The sequence below is a fragment of the Micromys minutus genome (assembly GCF_963924665.1).
Source record: "Micromys minutus genome assembly, chromosome: 25".
NCBI classification, from domain to species: domain Eukaryota; kingdom Metazoa; phylum Chordata; class Mammalia; order Rodentia; family Muridae; genus Micromys; species Micromys minutus.
In genome coordinates, this window is record NC_137960.1 from 15,169,775 (window position 1) to 15,182,659 (window position 12,885).

The following is a 12,885-nucleotide window of genomic DNA, read 5'->3' on the forward strand; positions in this document are numbered from 1 at the left end:
CTTGTTGGAGTGGGTGTGGCCTTGTTGAGGAAATTGTGTCACTGTAGGTGACACTCCTTCTAGCTACCTGGAAGAGAGTCTTCTGACTGCCCTCAGATCAAGATGGAGAACTCTTGGCTCCTTCTGCAAGGCTGCCTGGACTCTGCCTTCTGTGTCTGCCTAGACTCTGCCATTCTGATAACGGACTGAAACTCTGAACCTGAAAGATGACCCCAATGAAATGTTTGCCTTTTTAAGAGTTGCCTTGGCCATGGTGTCTGTTCACAGCAATGGAAACCCTAACTAAGACACCTGTCAAGGCAGATGGTGAAGTTTTCCCGAAAAATCAGGTTGCCCTCATCAAGAGACAAAGAGCAGGCTAAAGGAGCCTTAAGAAGCAGTGGGGTGACGGTCTTTGGCAATAATAAGCAGTGTCAACCAAACCCAGACATATAACCACCTCAGAGAGAAACCTCCAAGTAAATTCATCATTATGTATTTAGATTTTTTTAAAAAATCATTGCTTTTCCAGATCTACAGAGGGCCGTCACCAGAGGACAAATGCTTGGGTCTATCACTCCAAGTCTGCTATTTACCAAAGTAAGACACAATGAACCGTAAACTTCACATACAATGATAACTGGAGACATTTCTTCCCATTGAGTGTGACCCTCCAGGCATCCTTGGAAGAACAAAGAGGTTACTTCTGCATTGCTTGATCCCTGGAGTATTTTTTTTTAATTGACTTTCTCTTCTCCAACACCCCTCACCCCCAACCCCGCACCCCTCACCCCCATTCCCAGGGCCTCTTTCTATACCTCACGCTGTCCTTTGACTCTTGATCCACCTGCTCCAGCTTCCCAAGTCCTAAGATTGCAGGTGTGTGGCATCACACTTAGCTTTATGCGAGTTTCTGGATTTACTGATCGGCAGCTTAGAAATAGAAGTTATTCTGGAGACTGACACATTCCATCCCCACTCACGGCACTCTAACTCTGCAGAACTTTACCTGCCATTTATTTCAGGTGAAGAGACAGAAGCCCCGAGGAGTTGAGTGTAGAGGTGGAGGGCACAGAGGACAAAAGCCCGGATGCTAAAGGCATGACTGCCTCTTAGCTTTATGACCTCTGCTGGGTTTTCTACCTTCTGTGTCCTGTTCATTTGTTTCTAACACATAACTCACATCGGAACTGGGAGGAATTGTACCAGAGAGGTACATGTTACAGCCTAACACCAGGAGGTGCAGCGAGTACCTATTCTCACGTTTGCACCAAAGAATTCCATCACAACATTGAATTTAGTCAGCCTACGCTATGCAGTAGAGGGCACGCCTATTCCAGTGACCGTGAGCAGATGCTGTGTATAAAAGCCTTTCAGCTACAACATCAACAGCAGTTGTCAAAATTCACTCAAGAAGTCTCTGTATTATCAAATCTCCATGGCAACCAGCTCAGATAATCAACAAAGACCAAACACCAACAGAGTCTTAAAACTGGCCTTAAAAAAATAAATATGGCGCCACATCTTAACTCTCCAATCAGGAAACAGGTATGGTGTCACACACTTTTATCCCTCCAATCAGGAAACAGATATGGCGCCACACACTTTTAACCCTCCAATCAGGAAGCAGACCCTGGTGAATCTCTGTGCATTTGAGGCCAACCCTGGCTACATAGTAAGACCCTGTTTCAAAAACAGCAGCAGCAACAACAACAAAAACAGCCTCAAGGTTAGTGACTTAAGTAAACCTGAACCAGTGATTGGGTATTTGCCTAGTCCCACAACTTGGCAGTATCTCCTACGGCTCTGTTTATCTTCTGTCTTCTTCAATAAGCTAGAGAGCCGGGTTCTGACTTAGGTGTGATTCTTGGAAAGCCCACTAGTTCAACTTTTCTTTGGCAGGTCATGATTATTCTTTACCAGAATAGTGCTACACTATGCTACTCAATAAATCAAGAAATGAGCATTACTGTGGGGTAGAAAAGGAACCGCCTAACTCTGCTGGTAACTGTAACAGTGTAATTTGTAAGAAGAACTTCACAGCTGATGAAGAACAAAAGGCTAAACCTTGGTGCTCAAAGGTTCCACTTATGAAGAATCAGCCACTGAAACAATGTTTCCTAACCTTCAACTAACCAAACCAGCCTCTTTCAATATGGGATCTATAAAACGCATGTACAATTTATAATGGAGAGAACTGAAATCTGCAATCATGTTATACATGGATATTATAAATTATAGAGCAATATACATTATCTTATATTTCATACTTCAACATACTTTAATTTATACTCCATATAAATATACAAAAACATATCAACATAGGTGTGAATATTTCATAACTCCCCTTTGCTTTCTTAAGCTGAAATTTACAGATAATACAACTTACATATGCTACAAATTCAGTACTGCAATCTAATCATCACTGATTTTAAAAAAGTATCTTAGGAGACCTCAGCCGGTGACCAGCCCAAGGTACTTGAAGGTAATGTGAAGGAATTTTTAGGACCCCATAACATGAAATGGGTAAGAACCCAAACAAGCCCCTATGATTTCTGGATGTCACAAAAGCAGAGATTTTAGAAAAACTGGTGAAAGTTTTAAAAATTTGAAGAAAATTAGTAAGATGAAGGTAAAGGCTTTAATTTTCATCCTTTTTAAAATACGAATCCAGTGGTTGTTCAGTTCACAAGGCTGGGTGTCTCAACAGTCCCACTCTGGTGCTGAGGGCCTGGGGGATTCCTGAAGGGCTGCTGCTCTTCAGTCTACATTAGAATCCCAAAGAAACAGCAACAGCGTGGATGAGCTTGCCAGCAAGAGTGAGGGTGAGCAGGCAAAAAGCAACTGTTTTCTTTGATGTTCTTTGATCTGAGCTGCTCTCTGAGGGTGAGGCCCAGAATTAAGGTGAGTCTATCTACTTCAGATAATCTGATTAAGAAAAAAATGTATAACAATCTAACAGCTCTTCGACTGCTCAAAGACAGAATCAGCAAGTTATTTTTTAAAAAGACATGAAGTGAGAGGGAGGTCTGGGAGGGACTGCAGAACAGGAAGTGGGTAATATAAGAAACAAGTATTTATGTATATATTTCAAATCAAAACATTTTAAAAGGGTAAATTTTAGTTAACATTAGTGTGTGTGTGTATACATGTACACATATACACCTATACGTATATTTAACATTTCCATGTATCATTTATGAGAAATATGCAGGAATTCTGAAAAAAAACCTGCTGTAATGAAATTTCTCCAAAGTAATTATGAATTTGAGATGTTTTAATACAAAATGTTTATATATTGAATACTTATGAGAAGTGATTATGTAAGCACTGTTTTGTGAAATGTTCTCAATATATCCCTTCAAAGAAGAAATTTCTATAGAATTAATACTATAGTTATCCCTATCAACTCTGACATCTTCAAAACTCAGAGCAGGACACTTGTGCTAGAAGAGGAGATGTAAATTTTGTAAATTTTTATTACTTGTCTTAGGGTTTGCTGCTGTGAGCAGACACCATGACCAAGGCAAGTCTTATAAAGGACAGCATTTAATTGGGGCTGGCTTACAGGTTCAGAGATTCAGTCCAGTATCATCAAGGCAGGAACATGGCAGCATCCAGGCAGGCATGGTGCAGAAGGAGCTGAGAGTTCTACATCTTAATATGAATTAATTTATTAAATTACATGACTGAGGCATGGAACGCAGGAGGTCCAGTGGTAGCCACCTCCTGGCTGGAAGAACACATGTCTTTGCACTGGAAACCCAGTTGGCTACAATGGACTTCTCAAACTTCATGTTAATCTCCCCTAACCTCAGTCCCAGGTCACACAGCAGGGCATGCTTGGGGCCTGTCCTATGGTTTATAAATAAGTCTGAGCTTGCAGCTGGACTTGGACTGTCCCACATGGCCTCTTGCCCAAAGTCTGTAGGTAGGACTGCTTCTGGTAAGATCATCCAATAGCCATACAAACAATAACCCAGAACCATGACGAGGGTACGAGCCAGCATGCAAACATCACACACTGCAGGCTCTTCCTCAAACACGGTCCTCAGCTACACCGGAAGTGGTTTATCCCAAGAACACCTCCCCTGAGACTAGGAATAAACCACTTCCTGCAACTGCTCTGTGGCTTATCGTTTGTTCTTAGGGGTCCTTCAAGAGAGCACTTAAACATTACTGCTGAGTGCTTCATAGAGCTGGTCACCCAGAAGTATTCCTAAACTCAAAGAAACAGCATATGCTCCGGAGGGTTACCCTTTGAACCCTTTGGAAACAAACTGCTCAGATAAAATTGGAGACTTCTCAGTGAGAAGTATTTAATTTTCATATATGAAAGTATTTACATTTTTATATAAAATATATATATATATATATATATATATATATATATTTTTTTTTTTTTTTGAGCCAAGTTCTCTCTGTGTAGCCCTGGCTGTCCTGAAACTTACTCTGTAGACCAGGCTGGATAGATCTGCCTCTGCTGGGATCAAAGGTGTGAACCACCACTGCCCAACAAAGTCTTATCTTGCCTTGTTCTTTCTTTTTCTTTCTTTCTTTGTTTTCTTTGTTTGTTTCTTTCTTTTCTTCCTTCCTTTCTTTCTTTCTTCCTGTCTGTATGTCTGTCTTTTGTTTAGATTTACTCTCATTTTGTGTGTATGAGTGTTCTATTTGTACCATATGCATGCTTGGTGCCTGAAGACATGATGAATCTCCGTGTGGGTCCTGGGAATTGAGACTGGGCCCTTCGAAAGAACAGCAAGTGCTCTCAACTAAATCAACCCTCCACCCCGCCCCCCCCAGATGTGTTTATAGGAAAGACTTGAGGATAGAGGAGCACAGGTGTGACAGGAAGGGAAGAGCGTGAATAATGGGGGTGAAGGTTTAAGAGAGGAAGTGATGGGAGGGGAGGGGAGAGGAGGTACTGAGGAGAGGGATTGGGAGAAGAGGGCAGAGCAGGGTGGGAGAGGGATGGGAAGGTAGGGGAAAGGGTGGGGAAAGGAACTGGAGAAATATCTAACACTGATGGGACACTTGAAGCAGCTGTATGGAAACCTATGTTCATGAGCTTCATATATGTGTGAGTTTAGATGGAGTAACTCTCCACAAGAGACACTGTTATGCAAGAAGCCATAGGTTCCCAAACAAAAAGCCCCATGTCAGGTATAAGACGATACTTCCCCTTTTGTTTTGGTCAGGGGTCTACCAAGACTCCAGCCCCCCAAAACCAATACAGGTCACCGTGGTTGCTCTCAGCGTCTGTGGTGATTAACCTTTGTTGTCCATTTGACTGTGTCCAGAAGCAACTAAAGTGCAGGCTGCTGAGATGCCTGTGAGGACCGGTCAGCTACTTCTCTGTTTCTGTGACAGATCACCAAAAGTAACTCGTGGAAGAAAAGAGTTGATTTTGGCTCATGGTTCCATGTTGGGGAGGCATGGTGCCCATAGTAGGAAGCTGAGTGTGCACGTTCTCAACTGGAAGCCCTAAGCAGAGAGCAAACTAGAGGTGGCATAAGGAATTAAACTCCCAAAGCCCATCTCTGGGGTGCAGTTCCAATCTGCAAGAACACGCCTCCTAAACCTCCTTAAATATCTCAAATAGTATCACCAGCTTGGAGCCAACTGTTCAAATACTCAAGCCTCTGGGGAACACTTCTCATTCAAACCAGCACAGGGCTGTCCAGACATGGTCCACGAATGAAGCTGCCTGAGATTTCTGAGAGCTTGTGAGAAAACTCCAAGTCATCAAGATGAGAATGTAGCCTCTGTTTCTCCATAACACGAATTTGTTCCCGGAGTGTGCTTTTGCGCCCCTCCCGTGAGTAGTAAAATAGAGATGTGTTTCAGCTCTGAACATTGCTGCTTGCTTTTGTTTTTCCAAAGGGGGGGAAACGTTTCTAAGCACGGATTGCCCTTGTTGCTGTATTACAGCTGAAACTCATAGGACCCTACCTAATCCTCAGCCTACCCTCAGGATATAAATTGTCCGATGCCCAGAATAAAATTGGCTCTTCTCTGAGACTTTAGTCAGCCTTATTTTTAGGGTTCACTCTCCCAGGTTCATGCTGCCAACTAGAACGGTACCTCTGTTGGGTAAATCCCCACAGAGGTGTTTTCTTGGTCAGTATTATTTAAAACGGGAAGACCCCCACTTCCCACCCCAGATTAAGGTGTGTGGTACTTTCTGGCAGATGCCCAGATGAAAGGAATGACTAGAGAAGAAAAAAAAAAACATTGATTTTTGCCTGCTTGTCCTCATTTTCTGTGTCCAGTTCATTCGTCCTGTTGCTAGGATGTTTCTTTGTTGGTATTAGAACCAACTTCTTTGGGGTTCCAACACAGGCTGAAGACAGCAGCTCTCCATGAACTCTCTAGGTCTCCAGCACCAGACTGGTCTTTCTGAGACATACAGCCTCGTGGACTGAGCAACACCAGATTCTTAGACTCAACTGTGCAAGAAAGGCAGCCACTGTTGAACTAACCAGGCCATATCCTATAAACCAGTCAAATAAAGCCCCCTTTAATATTGATATTTTTCATGAGTTCTATTCCTTTAGAGAACCCTGACTCACAACAGTTGAATACCAGAACTTGAAGGAAAGACCTTATTGGTGAAAACACCATACACCTTGGCCCCAGGACATGGAGAAATCAAGTTGGTACTGATTGGGAGTCTTCCTCCAAACTATCGAGTTTTCATAGTACTGGAAGGTGCTATGCAGGCTGCCAGAGAGAAAGGAGAGGGTGTTATAAACAGTTTTAACCAGCTGCGAACCCTGTGAGCTACAGTAATGACCAGTTTGTCGAGCTATGTCCCTGGATACAATAGTAACATGAATTCAGTGTGGTAAGATATGCCCATGGGTGTGGTAGTGGCATAACCATTACAGGGACAACCAACCATTTTCTGACTGGATTTAAGGATTGCTCCACAAGAGGAAACACATGGTTGGTACTGTAAATCTGGACAAGAATCAATGATTGGGAGCCCCCCAGCTTCGAGGGGTGACCCTAGTACTGTTCTGTTAAATGGACATGGTCCCTAGGTTCATATCTTTATAGCCATAGCTTAGAGCAGCTCCCAAACCTTATTAAAGTAGTCTCTGTGCGCTGGATGGTCATTAGCACAGAAACTCACGAATGGTCAAAGAACACAGAGAACAAATGTCAAAGGAGTGTTAGGCCACAAATGGGACATCTATACCATACCCATCCCCCATCACGAAAGGCAGGGAACAGAAAGATTGTAAAAGCCAGAGGTCTGGGAGGACTGGAGGGAAGCAGTGTCTGATGGGCATGAGAAAACTTGTGCTCACAAACTCACAGCAGCCGTGGTTGCTTATACACAATCAAGCCCATCAACATTCTAGCCTGGCTAGGAAGAGGTTCACAAACTATAGAGAGTCTGTGACTTCTGGAAAGGGAAGAGTATGTGTGATACATTCTTCTTAGGAAGAGAGATGTAACATTCTCTCTCTCTCTTTCTCTCTCTCTCTCTCATGAATATACACATTCAGTGTGTCTTCTCACTCCAGAAAGAGAGGCCATGACAGGCTAAATATAAATATAAATATATTATATTTACAATATAAAAGTAACCATTTACCATTCACTTTTAACACAACAAGCTTAAGCTTAACATCCCCAGAGCATCACTTTTCTGTATAATATAACAGGCTAGACCCATTTAAAAAAAGAGAGAGATAAACCCACACACTCTTACACATATTTATGAGCCTATAGGAAAATAAGTTTTCTTAACACTGTACAGTTGAATAAGAAATATTTCCACCAACCTATCCATAAGGGCTAGGAATAGGAATTCTTGAGAGAAGCAAGCTGGGAGGTGGTGACCCACCCTTTTGATCCTAGCATTGGGGAGGGGGGCAGAGGCAGATCTCTGTGAGTTTGAGGCCAGCCTGGCCTACAGAGTGAGTTCCATGACAGCCAGGGCTACACAGTGAAATGCTGTCTTGCAAACAAAACAAAACCCAACAGACTAAAAGGAAAATGCCTGAGAGAGTCTGAAGAAAACAGAACTCCCGGAGAAAGCTGAACAGGCGAAAGTCCGTGTTAATCAGCTGCCGACTGGTATTTACCACAGGTACACAGTCACCCGGGAGGAAATGGGTGTATGCTGTTCATGTTTAACCAATGGGGAAGAAAGTGAGTCTCGGAAGATGTGTTCCAGTTGAGGCCAAAGCGAAGGCACGGCAGGGCAAAGTCTTGACCCGAAATATCACATTCCCTCCAGTAGTAAAAAAGTACATTAATAAGATGAGCTTGTTAAGCCCAGTCTGTGCTTGTCTCTCTCTCTTTTAAAACCATAATGCTCTGCTCTGGTCTGTTGCTGTATTCATTGCTGTCCTGATCTAGCATCCCATTGCCCGTTTAAAAATACTTCATCAAGGGGAAAGATGAAATCTACCTCCATTCCATGTCCTACCTGACAATGGACTCTCATTCCCTGTTTTCTTAACTCCCACATTTTCTAACGAATGGTATTAAATTATAACCTTTAAATTGTTTTTTTTAAAGCTTTTGCAAAAACAAAGGTCTGTCCTTTAGACCCAATGCTGCTGTTGTTTGGGGTGGGGTTTTGTTGTTGTTCTTAGACACCCATCCTTAATAAAACTGTGATTTCTTCCAGGGGCTGGCTGTCTTCTCGGATTTGGCCCAGTCTTTAATTCAAAGTTTCATAAGAGACCTAGCGAGGTGTGGAAGGAATTGGACCTTTGAGACATTGTCACTTATCCATCCACAACTTACCTAACGCTTCTGAGAGGATGGATATTTAATCCGGGGATAAATAGGGTCAAACAGAGCATGAAATGAAAACTAAAATGACTCTTTGTCAATAGTGTATTTTCAGATTTCTCTATATCAGATTTCTTCTTTCATAGAAGGAATGCTTTGGCCTCCTGCATACGAGGGCTCCTGGATATGAGGGTCCTGTCTTGTTAATGTAATTTTCCTCAACCCATCTAACTGGGGTTCCTCAGAGCCTGTATCAGCATTGTACCTATGTTCAAACGCTTGTTTCCAAGCTCAACCGAGGTTGCGACCCCTACAGAGGTCACATATCAGACGTTCACATTTCGATTCCTAACAGTAGCAAAATGACAGTTAGGAGGGAGCAAGAAAATAATGTTATGCTTGGGGGTCACCACAACATGAGGAACTGTATTGGAGGATCGCAGCTTTAGGAAGGTTGAGAAGCACTGACTGCTCTAGAGGGAGAAATGATTTGTGCTCCCACAAGGCTCAGTCGCCTTGGCTATTCCATCTTATCCCTATGTTCAGAGTGACCTCCTGAGTCTTAGGTCTAAAGCCCAGCCAACTCTGTGTTTTGAAGCTCCGGGGGCTAAACTCCAGTTCCGGGAGGGAAACCACAAGGTCCACTTGAGAAAACATCCTATGGCAACCACCCCCCTCAGCACCCCCTCTAACCCCTGGTAGCCAGTCAGGCTACAGCAGCAGGGACAAGGTACATATAGATAACCTAAACATGCTGTAGGAAATAGATAACCTAGCCATCCTGTTTGTCAGGTGGCTTTGCCCCTGTGTTCGGGTCCTTCAGATTACACCAGAAATGCAGTTTTAAAAATATTAACTTGCTGACCCATGTGGAAATCCCCCCCAAGCTTGTTTTAACTGCAATAAATACCCTGCACGGCCAGACCTGGGGCTCTCACTCTGACCCACTGCGAACGTGATGGCGAGAGACTTGCTTGTAATAAAGACCCTAATGTGTTTACATCAGGATTGGCTCCTCGGTGGTCTTTTGGTGTCCCCGAGACTTGGGCATAGCAGTAGGTTGGCTCTAATATTTTCCTCTATCTGCCATCTCTGGACCTAGCAAGTACGTGTCACTCTGTGCCTTTGGCGGAGAAGCATTCCTTATCAGCAAGTAAGTAGAGTCAAAAATGAGCTTTGCCACTTCGTGGGTCACTTTCCTTCACCTTCAAACAGTCCCGTTCTTTCTTCTGGGTGCAGTCCTGGGCAGCCAGGTCAATGTAATGAATCAGGCACATGCTTGCTCTTGTGGACTTCACAGACTAGAGCGGCAACAGGAGGAAGACTCAGGAGAGCGGTGATTCGGAACTGTTAGGAAATGTACAGCTACTGAGTAAGGAAGACATTGTGGGGACAACTCACAGACTCGCTGGTTGGGTAGAGGTGGTGGCAGCAGCAGCAGCAGCTTCCAGAAGGGTTCTACACCTAACCCTAGAACCTCTGAAATCTATAAATCCTGAACCTGGACTGTAAAAGGGGTTCCTCAAAAAGATCCTCAGTGGTCTGTGTGTGTGTGTGTGTGTGTGTGTGTGTGTGTGTCTGTGCATGTATCTGTTTCTGTGTGTGTGTCTGTCTCTCAGTGTGTCTGTCTTTATGTGTATCAGTCTGTGTTGCTCTATGTGTGTGTCTTTCTCTGTGTATTTGTCTGTCTGTCTGTATGTGTCTCTCTGTGTCTGTGTGTGTGCGTCTGTCTGTCTCTCTTTTTGAGTCTGTCTGTGTGTGTGTTTGTGTGTGTGTGTATGTGTGCGTTTCTGTATGTGTCTGTCAGTCTCTATCTTTGTGTCTGTTTCCGTTTGTGTGTGTCTGTCTCTGTGTCTGTATTGTGTGTGTGTCTCTGTACGTGTGTGTGTGTGTGTGTGTGTGTGTGTGTGTGTGTGTGTGTGTGCAAGTGTGTAGCAAGTGGATTGAGATGTCCTACTCCTGGGCAGCAGTACTAGCTCTGGGCAGGAGGCTTAACCACTCTGAGCCTCATGCTTCTCTTATGTTTGACAAAGAAGAAAGGGAGGGAGAAAGGAAGGAAGGAAAGGGGCAGAGGAGGGAAAGATGGAGGAAGAAAAGCAATCAATAACATCTGCTTTGTAAATATTGTATGTACCATGGCTCCTAAATGTTGTGTATCATGTATATACCATGGCTATTAAATATTATACATCATGTACAAACCATGGACAGTAAATCTAAATGTCATGCACATACAATTAATAGTAGGTGAACAAGGCTGAAACTTACATGAAACAGAGCAACACAATGTGGTGCTGATCAGTTTCAGTCATTTATGAAGAGCTGGGGTGCTCAGTGGTTAAAGCACTAGCTGTCCAAGCAACAGGACTGGACTACTTTGGATCCCTGGAGTCCACGCAAATGTCAGGTGGCTGTGGCAGCCCACCTGTAATTTCAGTGTTGGAAAGCAGTCACAGGAGGTCCCAAGAGCAATCTGGCTAGCCAGACTAGCTGTATCCGTGAACCCCGTCTTTGACCAACTCTATCTCAATGCATAAAGTGATGAGGGGCTGAGGAAGAAGACTGATATCAGCCTTAGGCCACCGCACGCATGATCAGACATACACACCTGTGCACACATCCTCGCAGACACGCACAGATGCATGCACACGTGGAAAGCTATAAAAAAGTGAGAAGAATAGCCATGTTCAATCAGGCACCCTCAGTTCCCATTAGTGGCACTGGGAAAGGACTGTCTCCATGAATTACCCAAGCATCGGGGGCATAGACATACGTGTGCAATCCGGTTTGGGTAACATGGTGTTTTTCTGGTGTGGATATCTATGGCTGTCCTTAGAACACAGCATCCACCCATGCGGCTGTAATCAAGCCTGGGGTGAAGTAGACAGTGATCTTTGACTTGACGCCAGTGAGTGTGGACGACTGAGACCAAACACAACTATCACGGTGCTGTTTATTGCGTAATCTCTTGGTACTGATCCAAGTGGCTTTGGTCCTTCCCAATTTTGTTTCCCTGCAAGAAATGGTCTTGAATTTGAGAAGTGTTCCAATGCATGCTTTTTTTTTTTTTGAGACAGTGTTTCACTGTGTAGCTCTGGATATCCTGGACCTTTATATATAGACCAGGCTGGCATTGAATTCATAGAAATTCACCTGCCTCTGCCTCTGGTTCCCGAGTGCTGGGATTAAGGGCAGGTGCCACCATGCCTAGCCTGCAGTAGCTGTCTTACTTACCAGTGCCCTGTGTTGTGTGTTTTTACATACTTCATGAAGTAAACCAGTCCATGAGGAATCCCCACTTCATAAGCGGGAAAACACCGGTCCAAAGGGATTAAGTAAAAGGCTGAAGTTCCCACAGGCCTTCTGGTGGTACAGCCAGAAGATGACAAAAACCAAGCCCCAGCTGCAGACCCAGGAGCGGTTCTAGAACCCTGCTCCTGTCCGTTTACCAGGACCCCAGCTCCAGACCACTTCCCCTGAGCCATGCTCCTAACCACCGCTACTCCGTCCCACATGGAGCCAGAAAAGCTCAGGAGCTCCCTGTCAGTTCCTCATCTGGAAGACAAGAGTCTGGGACGGTGCTGAAGGGTCTTAACCCTAAACTCAGGGATCAGAAGAATGAAGCTGCACTCCCGTTGTGGAAGTCTGCAGAGCGGCGTGCTGACGACCTGTCTCAGCCTCTTCTGAGGCTGAGAGGCTGCAGGTCATGACGAAGTGACATGCAGGTTCCTCAGCCACCAATTTCTGTTGCTTTGTGTTCGCCAGTATGCGGCGAGGCCTTGAGGAGGAATGCCTCGGCTCTGCACTGAAGAAACACAAGTGGCCATAAAAGAATTCCTAATATGTTTTCATTTTTTTGAAATTTTCATACATTCATAGAACATATATTTTATTATATTCACCTTACCCCTCCACCTAACTCCTCCCAGGTCCATCCCTCCTATTTTCTTATCTTTTTAAGAGCCCACTGGCCTCAATGTCCTGTTCTAATACATTGATGAATATGGGACCATCCACCGGAGTGTTGGTTGACCTACCAGGGTTCTTGGACTTAAAGAGGACTGGCGTTCTGTTGTGTAGCGGCTTCCTCCAAATATAAACATTCCCTGCACGGGTCGGGGAAGTTCACGAGACGGGAGAGGAAAACAA